Genomic DNA, 15,452 nt, shown 5'->3' on the forward strand with positions numbered 1-15,452 from the left:
GGCAGGCTGGTCTCAAACTCCTGACCTTAGGTGATCTGCTCTCCTCGACCTCCCGAAGTGCTGGGATTACAGATGTGAGCCACTGCACCCAGCCAGATTAGGGTATTTTTGATGTCTCCCCAATAATAATATAATCCTTACTCACCAGCATTACAGTTCTTTCTAGTGGGACAGACTTTTGGGAGCTGTATGGAATCACAGCATGGAGTCACAGCAGTGTTGGGTGGTGGCTGCCAAGGTTCCTGTGCGTTGGTGTACACGAGGTCTGGCCATTGTGGTTTCTGTTTTTGAATTTCGAGAAGGACTCTGCTTCCCATGATGCTGCAGAGAGTAATTACAGTAATTCTTTCTGGTCCCTCTGACTCAAGCCAATATGATTAAGCCTCTATTCCTTACAATTAAAAAAAAAAAAGCCTAATTGAAACACCATGTGCATTCTTTAGGACTGAAAGAGGGTCCAGTTCATATCAGATGAGCAGCCTGAGGAGGTGGGCCTGGAATTCAAACATGGGTCTCTAAGGAGGCAAGCAGCCCTAGCAGACCGGGAGCCCTCTCCGGAGTAGTGACTCCATGGAGATGTTGCATAGCTGGACCAGGCCTTCTCCCCCAAGAGTCATCCCAAGGCCACCGGGACTGGCACTGCCTTGGGATCTGAACTCTGAGCTTTGCTGTTTGGTACACTTCCAAAGGGATTTAGTAAGTACCTATTTCCCTCTCCCTGGTTACAGTAGCTCTAGCCCCTCTAGCCATGGTTACAGGAAGATTCTGCTGCAAACCTTCTCTGGCTCCTTTGGGTCTTTCTTTTGCATTTAGTGAATTGAGAGTTTTCCTTCTTTTCTTTCAAATGCATTGCACTTCATTGAAAGAGAGTATCTAATACATATTTTTTAGATTGCTCTGGAATGTGGTAGCACCTCAATTGAGTTTCTAGGATGGTCACAAATGTCCCCCTATTGTTTTAATTCCTTTAAGAGTGGATTTTGAAGGAACATGGGGGAGTTAAGCCTTTGTGCTCCAATTATCATCATGAGTAGAAAATTACTTTTCCTGGTTTAATTCCTTTTTTCTCATTTTAAACGAAAACGTTTTCATTTTAAAATAATACCTCTTTATTGAATCTGCCCAAGTAATTAAGGGAAGAGAAGTACAATGAATAGGTATCAGTTGGTAGAAATACTAGAACATTTTTAATAGCTGAAATGAAACATATTAAATATAATGACAGCCTGAGCAACACAACAAGACCCCCATATCTACAAATACATTTTTTTTTTATTTTTAATTTTTTTATTTTTTGAGACGGAGTCTCGCTCTGTCGCCCAGGCTCCAGTGCAGTGGCACGAACTTGGCTCACTGCAAGGTCCACCTCCTGGGTTCACACCATTCTCCTGCCTCAGCCTCCTGAGTAGCTGGGACTACAAGTGCCCGCCACTACGCCTGGCTAATTTTTTCTATTTTTTAGTAGAGATGGGGTTTCACTGTGTTAGCCAGATGGTCTCCATCTCCTGACCTCATGATCTGCCTGCCTCGGCCTCCCAAAGTGCTGGGATTACAGGCATGAGCCACCGTGCCCGGTCACTTACAAAAATCTTTTTAAAAAACTTAGTTGGCTGTGGTGGTATGTGCCTTTAGTTCTAGCTACTCAGGAGGCCGAAGTGGAAGGATTGCTTAAGCCCAGGAGTTTGAGGCTGCAGTGAGCCATAATTGTACCACTGCACTCCAGCCTGGGCAACAGAGTGAGACCCCGACTCAAAAAAAATCAAACAAACAAACAATAAAAACATATAATGGATAATCTCAGATTGGTATGCAACATATTCTTTGATTTTTGCTCAATGTTTTTCTTTGTACCTCCTTTATCCTCTCTCTTCTCCCTTGTAGGAATTTCATGTCAGGATACCTAATGGGTGATATCAGGAGTAAATAACTCATTCAACAAACACAATTTGAGCCCCAAAATTTGTAAAGCTTTGAGCAAAGACATGCAAAGGGTAACTGAGTACTGGCTGTAGCAACTGCCATTGTAAAACTGTAAATTTCCACAGGACAGCACATTAAAAAAAATTTTCAACATGATTCGTCATTAGGGAAATGTATTTGAAAACTGTAAAAAGCTACCATTTCACATCTACTAGGATAGCTAGAATAAAACAGTCAGGCCAGGCACAGAGGCTTACGCCTGTAATCCCAGCACTTTAGGAGGCCAAGGAGGGCAGATCGCTTGAAGTCAGTGATTCGGGACCGGCCTGGCCAACATGGTGAAACCCCATCTCTACTAAAAATACAAAAATTAGCTGGTCACGGTGGCATGCCCTGTAGTCCCAGCTACTCGGGAGGCTGATAATTGCTTGAACTTGGGAGGCAGAAGTTGTAGTGAGACAAGATCGCGCCACTGCACTCCAGCATGGGTGACAGAGTGAGACTTGGTCTCAAAAAAAAAAAAAAAAAAAAAAAAAGGTCAGGCAATGAAACTGTGAGGATGTGGAGAAGTGGGAGCTCTTCTCTTTGGAGTGATAGAAATGTTCCAAAATTAGATAGTGCTGATGGTTGCACAGTCATGTGAATATATTAAACACAACTGAATTGTGTAATTTACAAAATACATATCTGCCTTGTATTAGTCAGAATTATAATGAATAAACCAAATTTCTGAGGTTTTCAAAAAACCTCGAAACTTTAACAGGAGATGAAGCGGGGAAGAGCTCCATTCTAACAAGGGAAATTTTGGAAAGCTTCTCAGAACAAATAGCATTTAAGCCAGATCACAAGGAACAAGGGTTAACATGATAGCCATTTACAAAACACCTGTATCTGCTCTGTAAATGTGCAGAGTACCAGGTCTTTATTTCAAATTCTCCATCTACGTAATATGTTCTCTTTGTTGCAGATGAAGACCATCAGAGATGGTCAAGATGGCTTGCCCATGGCCACAGAGCTAATGAGTGTCAAGGAAAGAGTGACACTGGCTGAGAGGCAGCTCCTGAAATGTGTAGAGGTTTGAGTAGTCTGTGCAGAGGGAAGGATAAGCGCAAGGGTGAAGGTGTAGAAAACAGCAGAATAAGGATGGGAACCAGCAAGACAGCCAGGTGATTGGACTATTTGTCCAGTTAGTGTTTGGAACCAGGGATCTGTCTGAAAAAGTAGGCAGGAGCCAATTTATAGAAGGTTTTGCATGCATGATGGAAAAGTTTAGGCTTCATTCTGAAGCCTAAAGAATCCAGGATAGAGAGACTGAGGTCTGGGCTAAACAAGCAGGAAAGGAGAAGTTGACAAAACCATAATTTCAAATTGGTGCAAGCATTTTAAGTGTTTACATTCCTTTCCATTAACATTTGGCACTCCGAATAAGGTGAAACGATGTTCTTCATCAACAGCATTATTTTGGACCAAGGACTGATTTAATTAAACTGAGTGCTGATGCATGGAAATGCTATCTTGTCCCAAACCTTCTAGCCCTTTTTGCTTTGTTATCTCCTACCTCATGAGGTCAATGGTCTTCTGGCTAGGAGAAGCGAGGGGGAGCTTCTGTTAGCCAGTAGGTGGCATGGTCTGAGAGTGTTAATCCCCTTTTCCTTGTCCTGGCCCTTCACATGTCATAAAGACTACACCCACACAGGAGAAGGTGGAAAGTGTATTGCAGATATCTATCATTCAGCAGATTCCAGGAGATAAACTGTTCACTTCTATACCCAGAGTCACAAAGGTTTAGAGGCCATCATCAGTTTGGGGTAGTGGTTTAGTACCAGGCTTAAGAGCAAATCCCAGCTCTGCCACTTCCAGCTGGGCACCCTTGGCTTTGCTCTACTTACTTGACCTTGCTGTTCCTTGGATTTCACATCCAGGAAATAGAGATAGTAATAATGACATCTTCATAGCATTGTTGGGAGGCTTAAATCAGTTTAAACAGGCAGGAAAGATTAGAAAACTGCCTAATACACACTAATACCCAAAAACTATTTGAAATTCTTGTTTTGGGATTTTCCAATCCCTTCCTTTATCCTTTTTATAATACAATCTTGAAATAATAGTTTGCTTATATCTCTATGGTAGCAATATTTTCCATTCACTCTTAAGATAACTCGATTCTCAACAATTGCATGTGAAATCAGACCACAGTATCAGAACCAGTATAGCTTTTGAAAACTGTAGTGTAATCCATGCTAAAGACTTACTAGCTGCTTTAAGGGTTCTTGCTTCATTACAACGAACAAAACTGCAACTTTGCTCCCTGTGTTTGTTTATTTATTTGAGATGGAGTCTCATTCCATTGCCCAGGCTCAAATATAGTGGCTGGAACATGGCTCCCTGTAGCCTCGACCTCTCAGGCTCAAACATTCCTCCCACCTCAGCCTCCCAAGTAGCTAGGGCTATAGGCAGGTACACGCCACCACACCTGGGTAATTTAAATTTTTTTTTTTTTTTTTTTTTTTTTTTTTTTTTTTTGAGACGGAATCTCGCTCTGTCGCCCAGACTGGAGTGCAGTGGCCGGATCTCAGCTCACTGCAAGCTCCGCCTCCCGGGTTTACGCCATTCTCCTGCCTCAGCCTCCCGAGTAGCTGGGACTACAGGCGCCCACCACCTCGCCCGGCTAGTTTTTTTGTATTTTTTAGTAGAGACGGGGTTTCACCATGTTAGCCAGGATGGTCTCAATCTCCTGACCTCGTGATCCGCCCGTCTCAGCCTCCCAAAGTGCTGGGATTACAGGCTTGAGCCACCGCGCCCGGCAATGTTTAAAATTTTTATAGAGATGAAGTCTCCCTATATTGCTCAGGCTGATCTCAAACTCCTGAGCTCAAGCAATCCGTCCACCTCAGCCTCCCAAAGTGCTGGGATTACAGGTGTGAGCCACCACACCCGGCCTGTGTTTATCTTTTCAATACTGTTTCACTCTCTGAAAAGGATGGGGGAAGGAGAGGACATTTTCAAAGAGGTAAAGCTGAGAAGGAGATGAAAAATCATGTGGTTTTGTTTTTCTGTTTCTTCTCATTCTCTGTTTATTTCCTTTTAGCCATATCCTTCTGCTGTGTCACAGTTGCTGAAATTTCTGGATGTCAATATTTGCTTTCTATCTCCACTAAGAGGAATGCACATAGTAACTTAATTGATTGATTCATCAACTTCCAAAGGCATATTGAACCTGAGCCCTGTAGGAACAACAAGGTCTCCTGTTTTCATAGAGCTTATAGTTGATTGGAGAGACAGAGCCAGTGTGTGAAATAACAATACTATTAGCATGTATAAGCTGGCAGCGGAACAAATCTCTAAGCAGGTATCAGTAAGAGCCAGATGACTTGAGTGTCTGGGGATTCATCAGTTATACCCACAGTGGCGGGGCTGTCAAGTGTCCTGGGAGAAAAGAGCTCTACACTAGAATGCTAACATCAATATCTGAAAGAAGCAAAGGCCAGAAAACAAAAAGGAGAGGAAGCCGGCAACCCTGAGAGGCTCTGCTGTTCCCTTAATAGTATCTGTATTTACTTTCCCTCTGCTTCATTTTGAGTCTCACTCTGGTGATGGGCTCTTACACTCTGCTTCAAGGGAAAATGTTCCATGTTCTCACCTTCTATCTATTCATCTCTTGAAAACGACATAAAAGAAAACATAGGCCAGGCGCAGTGGCTCACGCCTGTAATCCCATCACTTTGGGAGGCCGAGGCGGGAGGATCACAAAGTCAAGAGATCAAGACCATCCTGGCCAACATGGTGAAACCCCATCTCTACTAAAAATGAGCTGGGCATGGTAGCGCATGCCTGTAATCCCAGTTACTCGGGAGGCTGAGGCAGGAGAATCGCTTGAACCCAGGAGGCGGAGGTTGCAGTGAGCCAAGATCGCACCACTGCACTCTAGCCTAGTGACAGAGACTCCATCTCAAAAAAAAAAAAAAAAAAAAAAAAAAAAAAAAAAAAAATACCCTAAGGAGAAAGTCAAGAAGAAAATAAACAGATAACAGATATAAACAAGAAAGTATGAGCTATTTAAGGTCTGGAAAAGCTGGTTACTCAGAGTAATTCACACATCATTGAAAGACCAATTAGAACCATTAGCAAGTTGTTAGCACTAACTTTAAACTGTGCCTGATTTAGCCTGGAACCATCCAGAAGGAGCTATGTGTCACCATAAGTGGCACCATTATAAAATCAAAATGCATAAACAGCCCTTTATTCACAGCTGCTTATTGGGTCCTTTACTTGTGTGTGCACTGTGGTATCCCTGAAGGAAGATTTTAAACACACACACACACACACACACACACACACACACACACACAATATCAAGCCTGGTGGAGCTAATGTAAAAGATGTGGAAGGTCCCCAACAGCGTAAGGCTGTGGAAGATCCTGGATACTTCAAAAGTTCAGAAACTCAGAGACTGAGATCACTCACTTAGGAGTTATGTATGGTTTGAGCCTGGCCTTGAAAGATGAGTAAAACGGAAGCAGAAAAACACAGAAGATTGAAGAGAAAACATATTTCTTAACAGTTGAAAGCATGGGCTCTGGCATCTGACTAATGAGAATCAATTACTTTGCTTTGTACTCATGACTTCACCCCTTTGTGCCTCTGTTTCCACATCTGCAAGGGAATGATGATGATAGCTTCTATCTGAACGTGTTGTCGGGAAGATGAAGTGAGTTAGTTTGTACTATGAATTACATGGTGCCATGCTTGACATACAGCAGACAATCACTGTTGGCTGTGATTTCATGGAGCAAATGGAAAGAAAGCACATTTCAGAGTAGTCTTCAGCTTAGGGTCACTTATTTTTGAACGACTCTGCCAAAGCCACTTTTGAAATTGATTATTCATAAAAATTAACTTTATGGGAAAACCTTTAAAAAATAAACCACATAAAATGAATTCATTTAGATTTATATGAGAAGTTATAGGAGAGTAGTGTGCTGCTTTTACTATCTTTTAAAAAATCATACATTTTCCTTGACTATCAATGACAAAGGGAACCTATTGTCTTGGTTGGCTCAGGCTGCTATAACAAAATACCACAGACTGCATGGTTTAAACAAAAGATAAGCATTTCTCACAGGTCTGGAGGCTTAGAGTCCAAGATCACGGTGCCAGCCTGCTCAGATTCTTGGTAGAAACCCTCTTCCTGGCTTAGATGTCTGCCGTCTTGCTGTGTTCTCATATGTGGGTGGGAGCGAACAAGCTGTCTGGTTTTTCTTATCAATGCACTAATCCTATCATAAGGACCCCACTCTCAAGTCATCAAAATCCAATTGCCTCCTAAAGACCCCACATTCTAATACCGTCACATTGAGGGTTAGGGCTTCAAACATTCAATCTATATCATATTTAAAAGAAAAAGAAGAAATAAAGAATTCAAACCGATATGTTATGTATAGTCCTATAGATGCAAGTCTTTATAAGCTAAAGCTTTAGGACTAAGAGAAAATTGACAATGAGAGCGGTGCCTTTGAAGATTAAAATGTAACTTTTCTGGGCAAAAAGAATGTGAAATTTTTGGAAAATCATATTTAGAGTGTTTGAAGATATGGAATCCAGAGATTCTGGTGGTGTGGAAGGGTGATGCAACCGGGGGGGGCGCGGAAATGATGTTCTTCATTCTTTTAATGTAAATATGCTTATAGTCATCTTAATAATTATGAATAGCTAGAGAGATTATTCTGTGATAAAATGTCTAGTAGATTTAGCTTGTGCACACCAAGCATATTTGCAATTTGTGGCCACTCCTGTTGCATGGTTAGCGGGTTGGTGTGCATACCAATGCTGGACGTGCCTCTCCAGCACCTTGGTGGCCAACCTGTCTGTCCCCTCCCCTCCCATTTTGCCCTTCTCTCCCTCCCTTCCTTCTGCAACCCCTATAGAGGTCTCCAGTCCCACTGCCCCTGCTGCGCCAGGTGCAGGGAAGTGTGTGTTGGTGGCGATGGGAGTCTCCCTCTCATCTTTTCTAAATTTGTGGGGGAAGGGAGGAGAAGTGTCCCAGGGATCCCAGGTAAAATGAGGAATATTTCACATTGAAGCAATGTTTATCAAAGCAGTTGATTTCTATGGAAATTCCAGCACCAGAGAGAATAGGTTTACTCAAAAGCAAACGGGGCTTAGACCTTCATTTACATGAGCCCAATCAAGGGGTTTTTATACTTTTGTCTTTCTTACACTGAAGGTAGCTCCCCAAATTGTTTCACGACCTTCATTTACATTAGCCTCTCCTAAGGCGTTTTAGTATTTTTGTCTTTTTTAATCTTGAAGGTGGCTCCCCAAATTTTGAGTGCTTCAAGTCCCACAAAATCTGGATTGTCTCTGGTCAGCATGGTCATTTAATTGTGGGCTTTTGTAGGCTATCCTGAGAACCTTACTACTGTATAAAATGTTGCTTTTGTGGAAGTTTCTATGAGAAACAAACAACACTTAGAACACATATACAATCTTGTGTTGGCAAATTGATCTCTAACTAGGTATTTAATAAATGTTTGTTGATTGAATGATGATGAAATAAATGAGGGGAAAATGGACAAACTTGAAGCACTTATTGAATGCTTCTCTCTGGATGGTGGAATTATGATTTTCATTTTCTTTGTACTTAGCTTTTTTCAAATGTTGAAAATTTCCACAATGAACCTGTATTATCTTGGGTAATCTAAACCTAGCTTTAAAAGTTTGTAGTATAGATGTTCTTTCATCTACACATGTATGAAGTGCTTCTTCTGTGGCCTTCTCCTAGTTCTAAGGATATCAAGCTAAACAAACCCCACAGCCTTGCCCTCAAGAAATCTACACTACCAAGCACTGTCTGAGCCCTGAAAGGGTACACAGGTCAACATCACAGAGCTCTGTCTATTCAGGGTGGTCTATGTAGATGAGGGAAGGAAAAAGGAGAGGGAAGAACAAAACTTATTGTCCTCAAAGATCCTTTTATATGGATATAGATGTACACACACACACACACACACACACACACACACACCCCTCAGTTATGTATTTATTTCATTTTACCACAGGCAAAAGTTTCAGGCAAGGCATAAAAACCCAAGGGAAGAGTGGATTTCTACACTTGAATAAATCCATCAGCTGGGTCCACTCTCCTCCCTAACTTTTCAGAAGGAATGGAAAGAATAAAATTCTACCAAATTTGAGTTTAAAATAATCAAGTTTGAAACAATAGCTTCTATTTATTCTCACCCATGTGTCAGGCACTATGCAAAGTGTTTTACATGCGTTGCCACCTCATTTTATTTTCTTTTTACTTTCACAACAAGCTTATGAGGTAGGAACGAGCATTATCAATCCCCTTTACAGATGAGGAAAGAAATAAGAAATGAAACAAGTCACTTATGGTGAAAGGGATGGGGCTGGTTGCCCCTGATTGAAATCTCAGTTTGTCTACTCTCCCTTCTTAACCGCTCCTTTCCAAGAGGCTAGACTACAAAAAATTTGGGCTCCAAGGAGAAGTATGAACCAGAATATGGATATTTTGTAAAAATGGAATGTAAGTTGAGGTTCCTGAACAATGTGATGCTAGGCAGGGTGCAGTGGAATTGGCCTGTAGTCTCAGCTACTTGGGAGGCTGCGATGGAGAAGATCCCTTGAGGAGAATCTCTTGGGTTCAGGAGTTCCAGTCTAGCCTTGGCAGGAAACCCCATCCCTGAAAACAATAAAAATTAAAACAACAATGGGATACTAGCCTTTTAATTTGGGAAAAAAAAAAAAAAAGGGTGGAAAAAGGGAAAACTAGTTTCAAAAAAAGGTTAGTTTTTTGAAACTAGATATTAGTGGTTGATCTAACTCATTTCAAATTATGAATTTGCTTTTCTTGTCTGATGCGTCCTTTTCCATTTTCCGTCTTCATCCTGGCCGAATGTGGAAAATGATCTGGTTTGTGCATAATCCGCGAGGCCCAGGGAGGATCTTTCGCCCCTATTGTTTTCTTGGGTGTTCTCACTCTGGGGGCCTGACGTTCCTCGTGTGTCTAAGGCACTGAGGCAGCAGTGAAGCGCAGGGAAGCCGCACAAAAGACACCCAAAGGCTATCAATGGAAAAAGATCAATTAGGTGCACACAAGAAACACCCAATATGCCAGGGAAGAGGAGAAAAATACCCTTTTCCAGAGGGTGGGAAATTGATTGAGCTTCTATGAGGGTCCACAAAGAACCGGACAGACGCAGTGGTGGATGGCGATCTCTCTGGACCACTCCAGACGCGCCCGGCAGACGCAACCTACGCCTTTAGGTCCTAGGAAGCTGAGGAGGGTGGGGAGAGGGGCGCAGCACGATCTTGTGTCTTTCCTCCCGGTGCCGCTTCTACAGAATCGCGGATGCTTCATTAATCTTGCAGGCGCCGCAGCTCGGGTCAGTGTGGAGGCGGATCAGTGGCAGGGCCCGGGCCGCTGGGCTGCGCCAGCCCGCCCGTTCAGCCTCGCCCGGGAAGGGAGCCGCCGCGCGGTGGGCCAAGGACGCCCGGCCTTCCCTCTGTCTGCTTCCAGCAGGCACAGCCCCGAGGCTGGGCCCTGGGGCTGGCCCGAATCTCAACTAGAGCTGGGCCCACCCGACTGCCCCACGAGCAGCCTCGCCGCTCCCACGCCACCACCCGAGAGACAGGCCCGGGAAGGCCGGACAGGACGCAGTCTTCCCGCCGGGGTCTTCCCTCCGGCTGGCTGGCCGCTGCAGGGCTCGCGCGCACACACGTACACACACACACACAGTCGCCCACACACACACTCAAACGCACACTCCCTCCTCCTTCCCGCCCCGCAGCCCTAGCAGCCCCCAGCTCGCTCCCCAGCGTGCTGCCCTCCGGCTGCCTCCGCAGGCCCCGCCCCGGGGAGGAGAGCCAGGCGCGCGCGGGAGCCGGGCGCGGGGAGGGGCCGGCGGTGGGGGAGTGTCTGCTGCCCCCGCCCCTCGAGTGAGTGACTGAGCGAGAAGCTCCCCTCCCTCGCTCGCTCCGCGCCAGCTCCCGCTCGCTCCCTGCCCACTCCCGGGGGGACGTTCCGTGCCGCGGCCGCCGCGGCCGCCGCTTCTTTCACACTTGAGTTGGGAGCTGCGCGCCGCGCTCAGTTACTGGAGAGCTGGCCGCGCGCCGCCGCCTCCCGCACGCTTGCACGCGGGCCCGGCTTCGGGGTTTTGGGTTCTTACTCCAAGCGGCAGGGAGGAGGGGGAGCCCAGGACACACTGTGGGGAGGAGGAGGAAGAAGAGGAGGAGGGAGGAAGAAAAAAGGCGAGGAGGACAGGGGCGGGGGGCGGGAGGCTTGCCACCTTCAGCCCCCCCGCGAACGCCCAAGGTAAGCGTGAGCCATCTCCTGCTCTGGGGCGGGGGGAGCTGGCAGTGCAGCCCGCCCCGACTCGGCTACCCGGGCATCCCCGGGTGGGCAGGGAGGGAGGCCTGCGGGGTGTCTGCCGCGCGGAAGGGATGGGAGCCGCGGTCGTGGCGCTGCCAGCGCGGGGCCCGGGCTGGGGCTGCTGCTGGTGCGGGGCTGGCGGGGCTGCTGCCAGGGACGGAAGCTGGGGTGGGGGAGCCGCGAGGGGCGTCTGCCGGCCAGGGCGGAGGGTCTGGGATGTGGTCGGGGCTGCTGACGACTTTCGTCACATCGAGGCCTGGGTGGCTGGTGTTAGACACCCCTCCCTTCCCACCCGCACCCTGCCGCCCTCAGCCTTCCTGCTCTCCTCTAGCTTTGCATGTAGCCACCGTACTTTGCAAGCCAGAGCTGGAAAGGAAAAACACAATGTAGGATCCTTTGCTAAGTATCCAAGTCCCTTCTCCCGCTCCGATTGATTGATGTGTTTGTGTGGGTGGTTTGACCCCCGGGATTTCTGAAGTTTTGACCTTTTTGGGGTGGCTTGTTTCGGTGCCTCTGTTTGCCCACCTCGGTGTATTTATTATTCGTGCCCATGCGAGGCAGCCAGAGGGTGCTTGGTTATTGTACACGAAACAGATTTCACTCTCCTCTGCAGGCAGTTCGCGAAGTGCCGCCGCCGCGGCTGCCTTAGGTCTGCTGGTTAATGTCCTTTCCCTATCATCCACCCTGCCCCCTCCCTCTACGGAGGGTAAGTTTTTGTTTTTGTTTTTGTTTTTTCCTTTCCACTTACTGTTTGTGTGAGAGAAGTCCTGGGCTTAAGGGCTCTCATTACCCATTCATTTCTCTTCTAAAGCTCTGAATGGCTCAGGCATGTCGGTAAAATTTGGGATGGTCCTCTTTGCCCCAAGAGTTTCATGGCCAAAGATACAATTATGCACACATAAACACGCATTAATTCTGAGAGACGGCAAGCAGTTTGAGAGAGAAATAATTTGTTTCCAATAGGATGTCGCTGACCTATGGGATCTCTTCCATTGCCTGTGGATTAGGAAAATTGTTTTAAAATAGATAGTGCTTGTGTTGTCCGTGGCTGGAAAACAGCCATAGTTCAGTTGCTGAAGCAACTCTGAAAATGATACACCCTGGGCACCCAGAACCTCAGTAAAGACACACGTAGTCTGACTCAGATGTTAGGAAGGGGACTGACACACCATAGATTCCATGGAGAACTTTTTTCTTTCTTTCTTTCTTTTTTTTTTTTTTTTTTAGGACACTGTCCAGACCGTTTGGGGAAATGACAAGTTCATTACACAGACAGATGTAATGAGCACCTCCCTATTCAAGGGGATGGGTTCAGCTTCTGCCTAATGGGAATAACCTTTTAATTTGATAGAATTGGGATCTACCAGGATAGAAACAAACATAGGTGGAGTGGGCCTGGGCTACTTCAGCACTGTGGGGAGAAGGTGATGTTTCTGAAAGGTCTTTTAAGTTCAAGATGCTGAATTTGGAGTTTTCTCCCGTTTTTCATATTGCCTAGAACTGGACTGTAGGATCAATAGAACATGTTCCATGTTGGCTGTTTGGAAATGCAATTGTCAGACATAGAAATTAATTTGGATTGGATCACCTATTTTTGTTTTGCTACTTACAAAGTAGGAAGTACCAGTGGTAGGACAACTGAGTGTATTTATAGGCGTTAAACCAGTGCTGCGACTGGTACTTCACAGATCACAAATACAGCATTGAAATAGAATGTCACTCAATGTTTACTGCTGTGCAAACCTGCTTCAGAGAACAGTCCTGGAGGCTTCTAAAAAGGGCAACAAAGACCACTGCGCTCAGCTCTTGGGTGGGTGCCTGAGGAGGGGCGGGGTGCTTCTGTTGTCTAGCTTTGTCACGATTGGGGCATGTTTCCAAAGAAAAATGGCCTTGGGTGGTAGAGAGGTCTCACATCCTCCAGTGTTAAAAGTTCATCCTATAAGGACCTTAAAATTCCAGCTTTCCTCCAGGGTTGACTTAATTTAACTCTGAGTTTAGAAAACTGATAATTTTGTTTTCTTGGCTAGAAATTTACCCTCCTCCGCCCCATCTCACTTTATATTCAACATGGGTTTCTGGGAATTAATAGGCCACTGTCTGAAGGGGTTTGAGCTTCTTGAAGAATCACAGGGCATAATTCAAGAGCTTTGGTACTATTTGCTGTGACTGATTAAAAAATCCTACTAAGGAGGAAGGTGGTTTGCACTATTATGAGTGTAATTTCCAGGTGAATCATGCCTCAGCACTGTGTTGCCTTTGTGGCCAGACAAGCTTTGAGTTTTACATTCTGAGTGGCTTGCTCCACGCTCTAAGCAGCCCCCTTCTATAAGATTTTTTTGGTTTGTGTTTGTTTTTGTTTTTTGTTTGTTTGTTTGTTTTTGTCCAAAGGAGACACCAAAGGCTGGACAGGGAATGTCATGTCATCTTCCAATAGGGCAGGAGAAGGCAGGTGACATATTTACAGAAGAGTCCTAAGATGATAAATATGACTGTCTTCATTTGAATTTATCAATACAACTTACAGCTATATAATGAGGCATCTTATGGAGCTCACATGTTTAAGTACAGAGGTCTTGGGGTTCTGTATCCTTTGAAGTTTCCTTCCAGCTCTACTTTGAGGGTGGCCCTAACTAAAGGGTAATGGCATAATAATTCTGGAGGGAGATTTAGAAGGAGACTGCCAGTTAACAGAGAAATTGGTGAAACCTCACTGTCTTATGATACTTTGTCTTCCTCCAGCTTCTTAGAACCAAATATAAAGGGAGGAGGGAACATTGCTTTGTTTGTATTTTCTCTCCTGATGTTTAGCTGGTATCTCAGAGTGTGGTCACTGCTTATTTTAGGTGATTTAGACTGTTTCATTCTGCACCTCCTTATGGGTGGAATGGAATCCAAACTCATCAGAGAGTTGTTGGGAAAGGGTTTGTACACATGGAGAAGCTTCAGACTCCAGCAAGTGCTCTGAGCAGCACGGTGCTGATTATCAATCAGAAGTCAGGGTATGGCAGGTCTGATCTTACAATGCAAGTTTACATGAAAATAGTTTGTATGCGAAAGTTGATTTGCCTCCAGTTTTTTGGGAACCTATTGAGTATGTAAATCTACTTATACGTCTAGTCAATCGGAATTCACTCAGAGATATTGGGTCGATCAGTCTTCATGAAAATATACATCTCATAAAAATACTATTTTGGAAATGGATGTAGTGAAGCCTCCCTCCCAAGGTGAGGGAAGGGTTACATGATATATAATACAGGTATGAGGACCCTACACAATGTACATGGTAGGTATTCAGATGACCTTTATTTCTCCAGCTTTACTGTGTAAAGATACTTTTGTTAATAGGGTTTTAGCAAACAAATGCATCTTTGGCCACTTCATGATCCTTCTTTGAGCCTCAATTTTAAAAGTCCCGTAGCATGGAGTAAATAAAAATTTTGCTTAATTGGGTTCTCCATAAAACACAAAAAGCAGATTGCAATAGACCAGTATAAAGTACTGCTTAGAAAACTGAAAAAACAGGGATAGGGCTTGTGTACAAGAAGAATTGCGACAGTGAAACTATATTTTAAAAAATGGTGACAGTTTTGACTTCTAGAGATCATAATTCAAGAGCTTATCTGAAGTGGCATGTAAATTACATACATACATATTTTTTAAAGTAGGCAATTATTTAGCTTGACTATCTCAGTTCTGAAGTTTAATTTTACAAGTTATACTTGCAACAAGAAACAACATGACATGCTGTGGTTACGCAATTATGACAAGAGTGGTTGGACGTAAACTGGGCTAGGATAAACATAGAAATGAGCACACAACAGTGTCTCCAGTCACCAGGTATTAAGAAGTTTCTTTGCTTTTTTATTAACTATGTTACTAGAAAATGTATTTCCCAGGTTGTAGGTTAATCACCTAAAATAATGATTGCTTTCTCTTACATTTGTGAAAGGAGATGCAGCTTCCCCAATCTAAAATGGAAACTGAGAAATTATTTGGCCAAGCTACTGGAAGGCTAAGCCCTTTTACTCATGTCAGCAACCCCCATAGCAGCTAGCACACTACCTTGCACTTGGAAGTCACTCAATGAGTGATTGAATGGAATGGAATTTACCTAATTAGTTAAGATCTGCAGTGTGTCAAA

The 15,452-nt window shown here is 44.6% G+C and overlaps 1 protein-coding gene across 3 annotated transcripts in view; it reads left to right on the plus strand.

The window, feature by feature from the left end:
• Positions 1-10,997: 10,997 nt before the first annotated feature.
• The window catches only part of C1H1orf21 (chromosome 1 C1orf21 homolog), a 250,630-nt gene continuing 246,175 nt past the window's right edge, over positions 10,998-15,452 (plus strand). For 2 of the 3 annotated variants that reach the window (XR_013414418.1, XM_077993987.1), the window contains exon 1: positions 10,998-11,254. The gene's annotated coding sequence lies outside the window, so the exon portion shown is untranslated. 3 annotated transcript variants of the gene reach the window in all.

The sequence above is a fragment of the Macaca mulatta genome, chromosome 1 (assembly GCF_049350105.2).
Source record: "Macaca mulatta isolate MMU2019108-1 chromosome 1, T2T-MMU8v2.0, whole genome shotgun sequence".
Lineage (NCBI taxonomy): Eukaryota > Metazoa > Chordata > Mammalia > Primates > Cercopithecidae > Macaca > Macaca mulatta.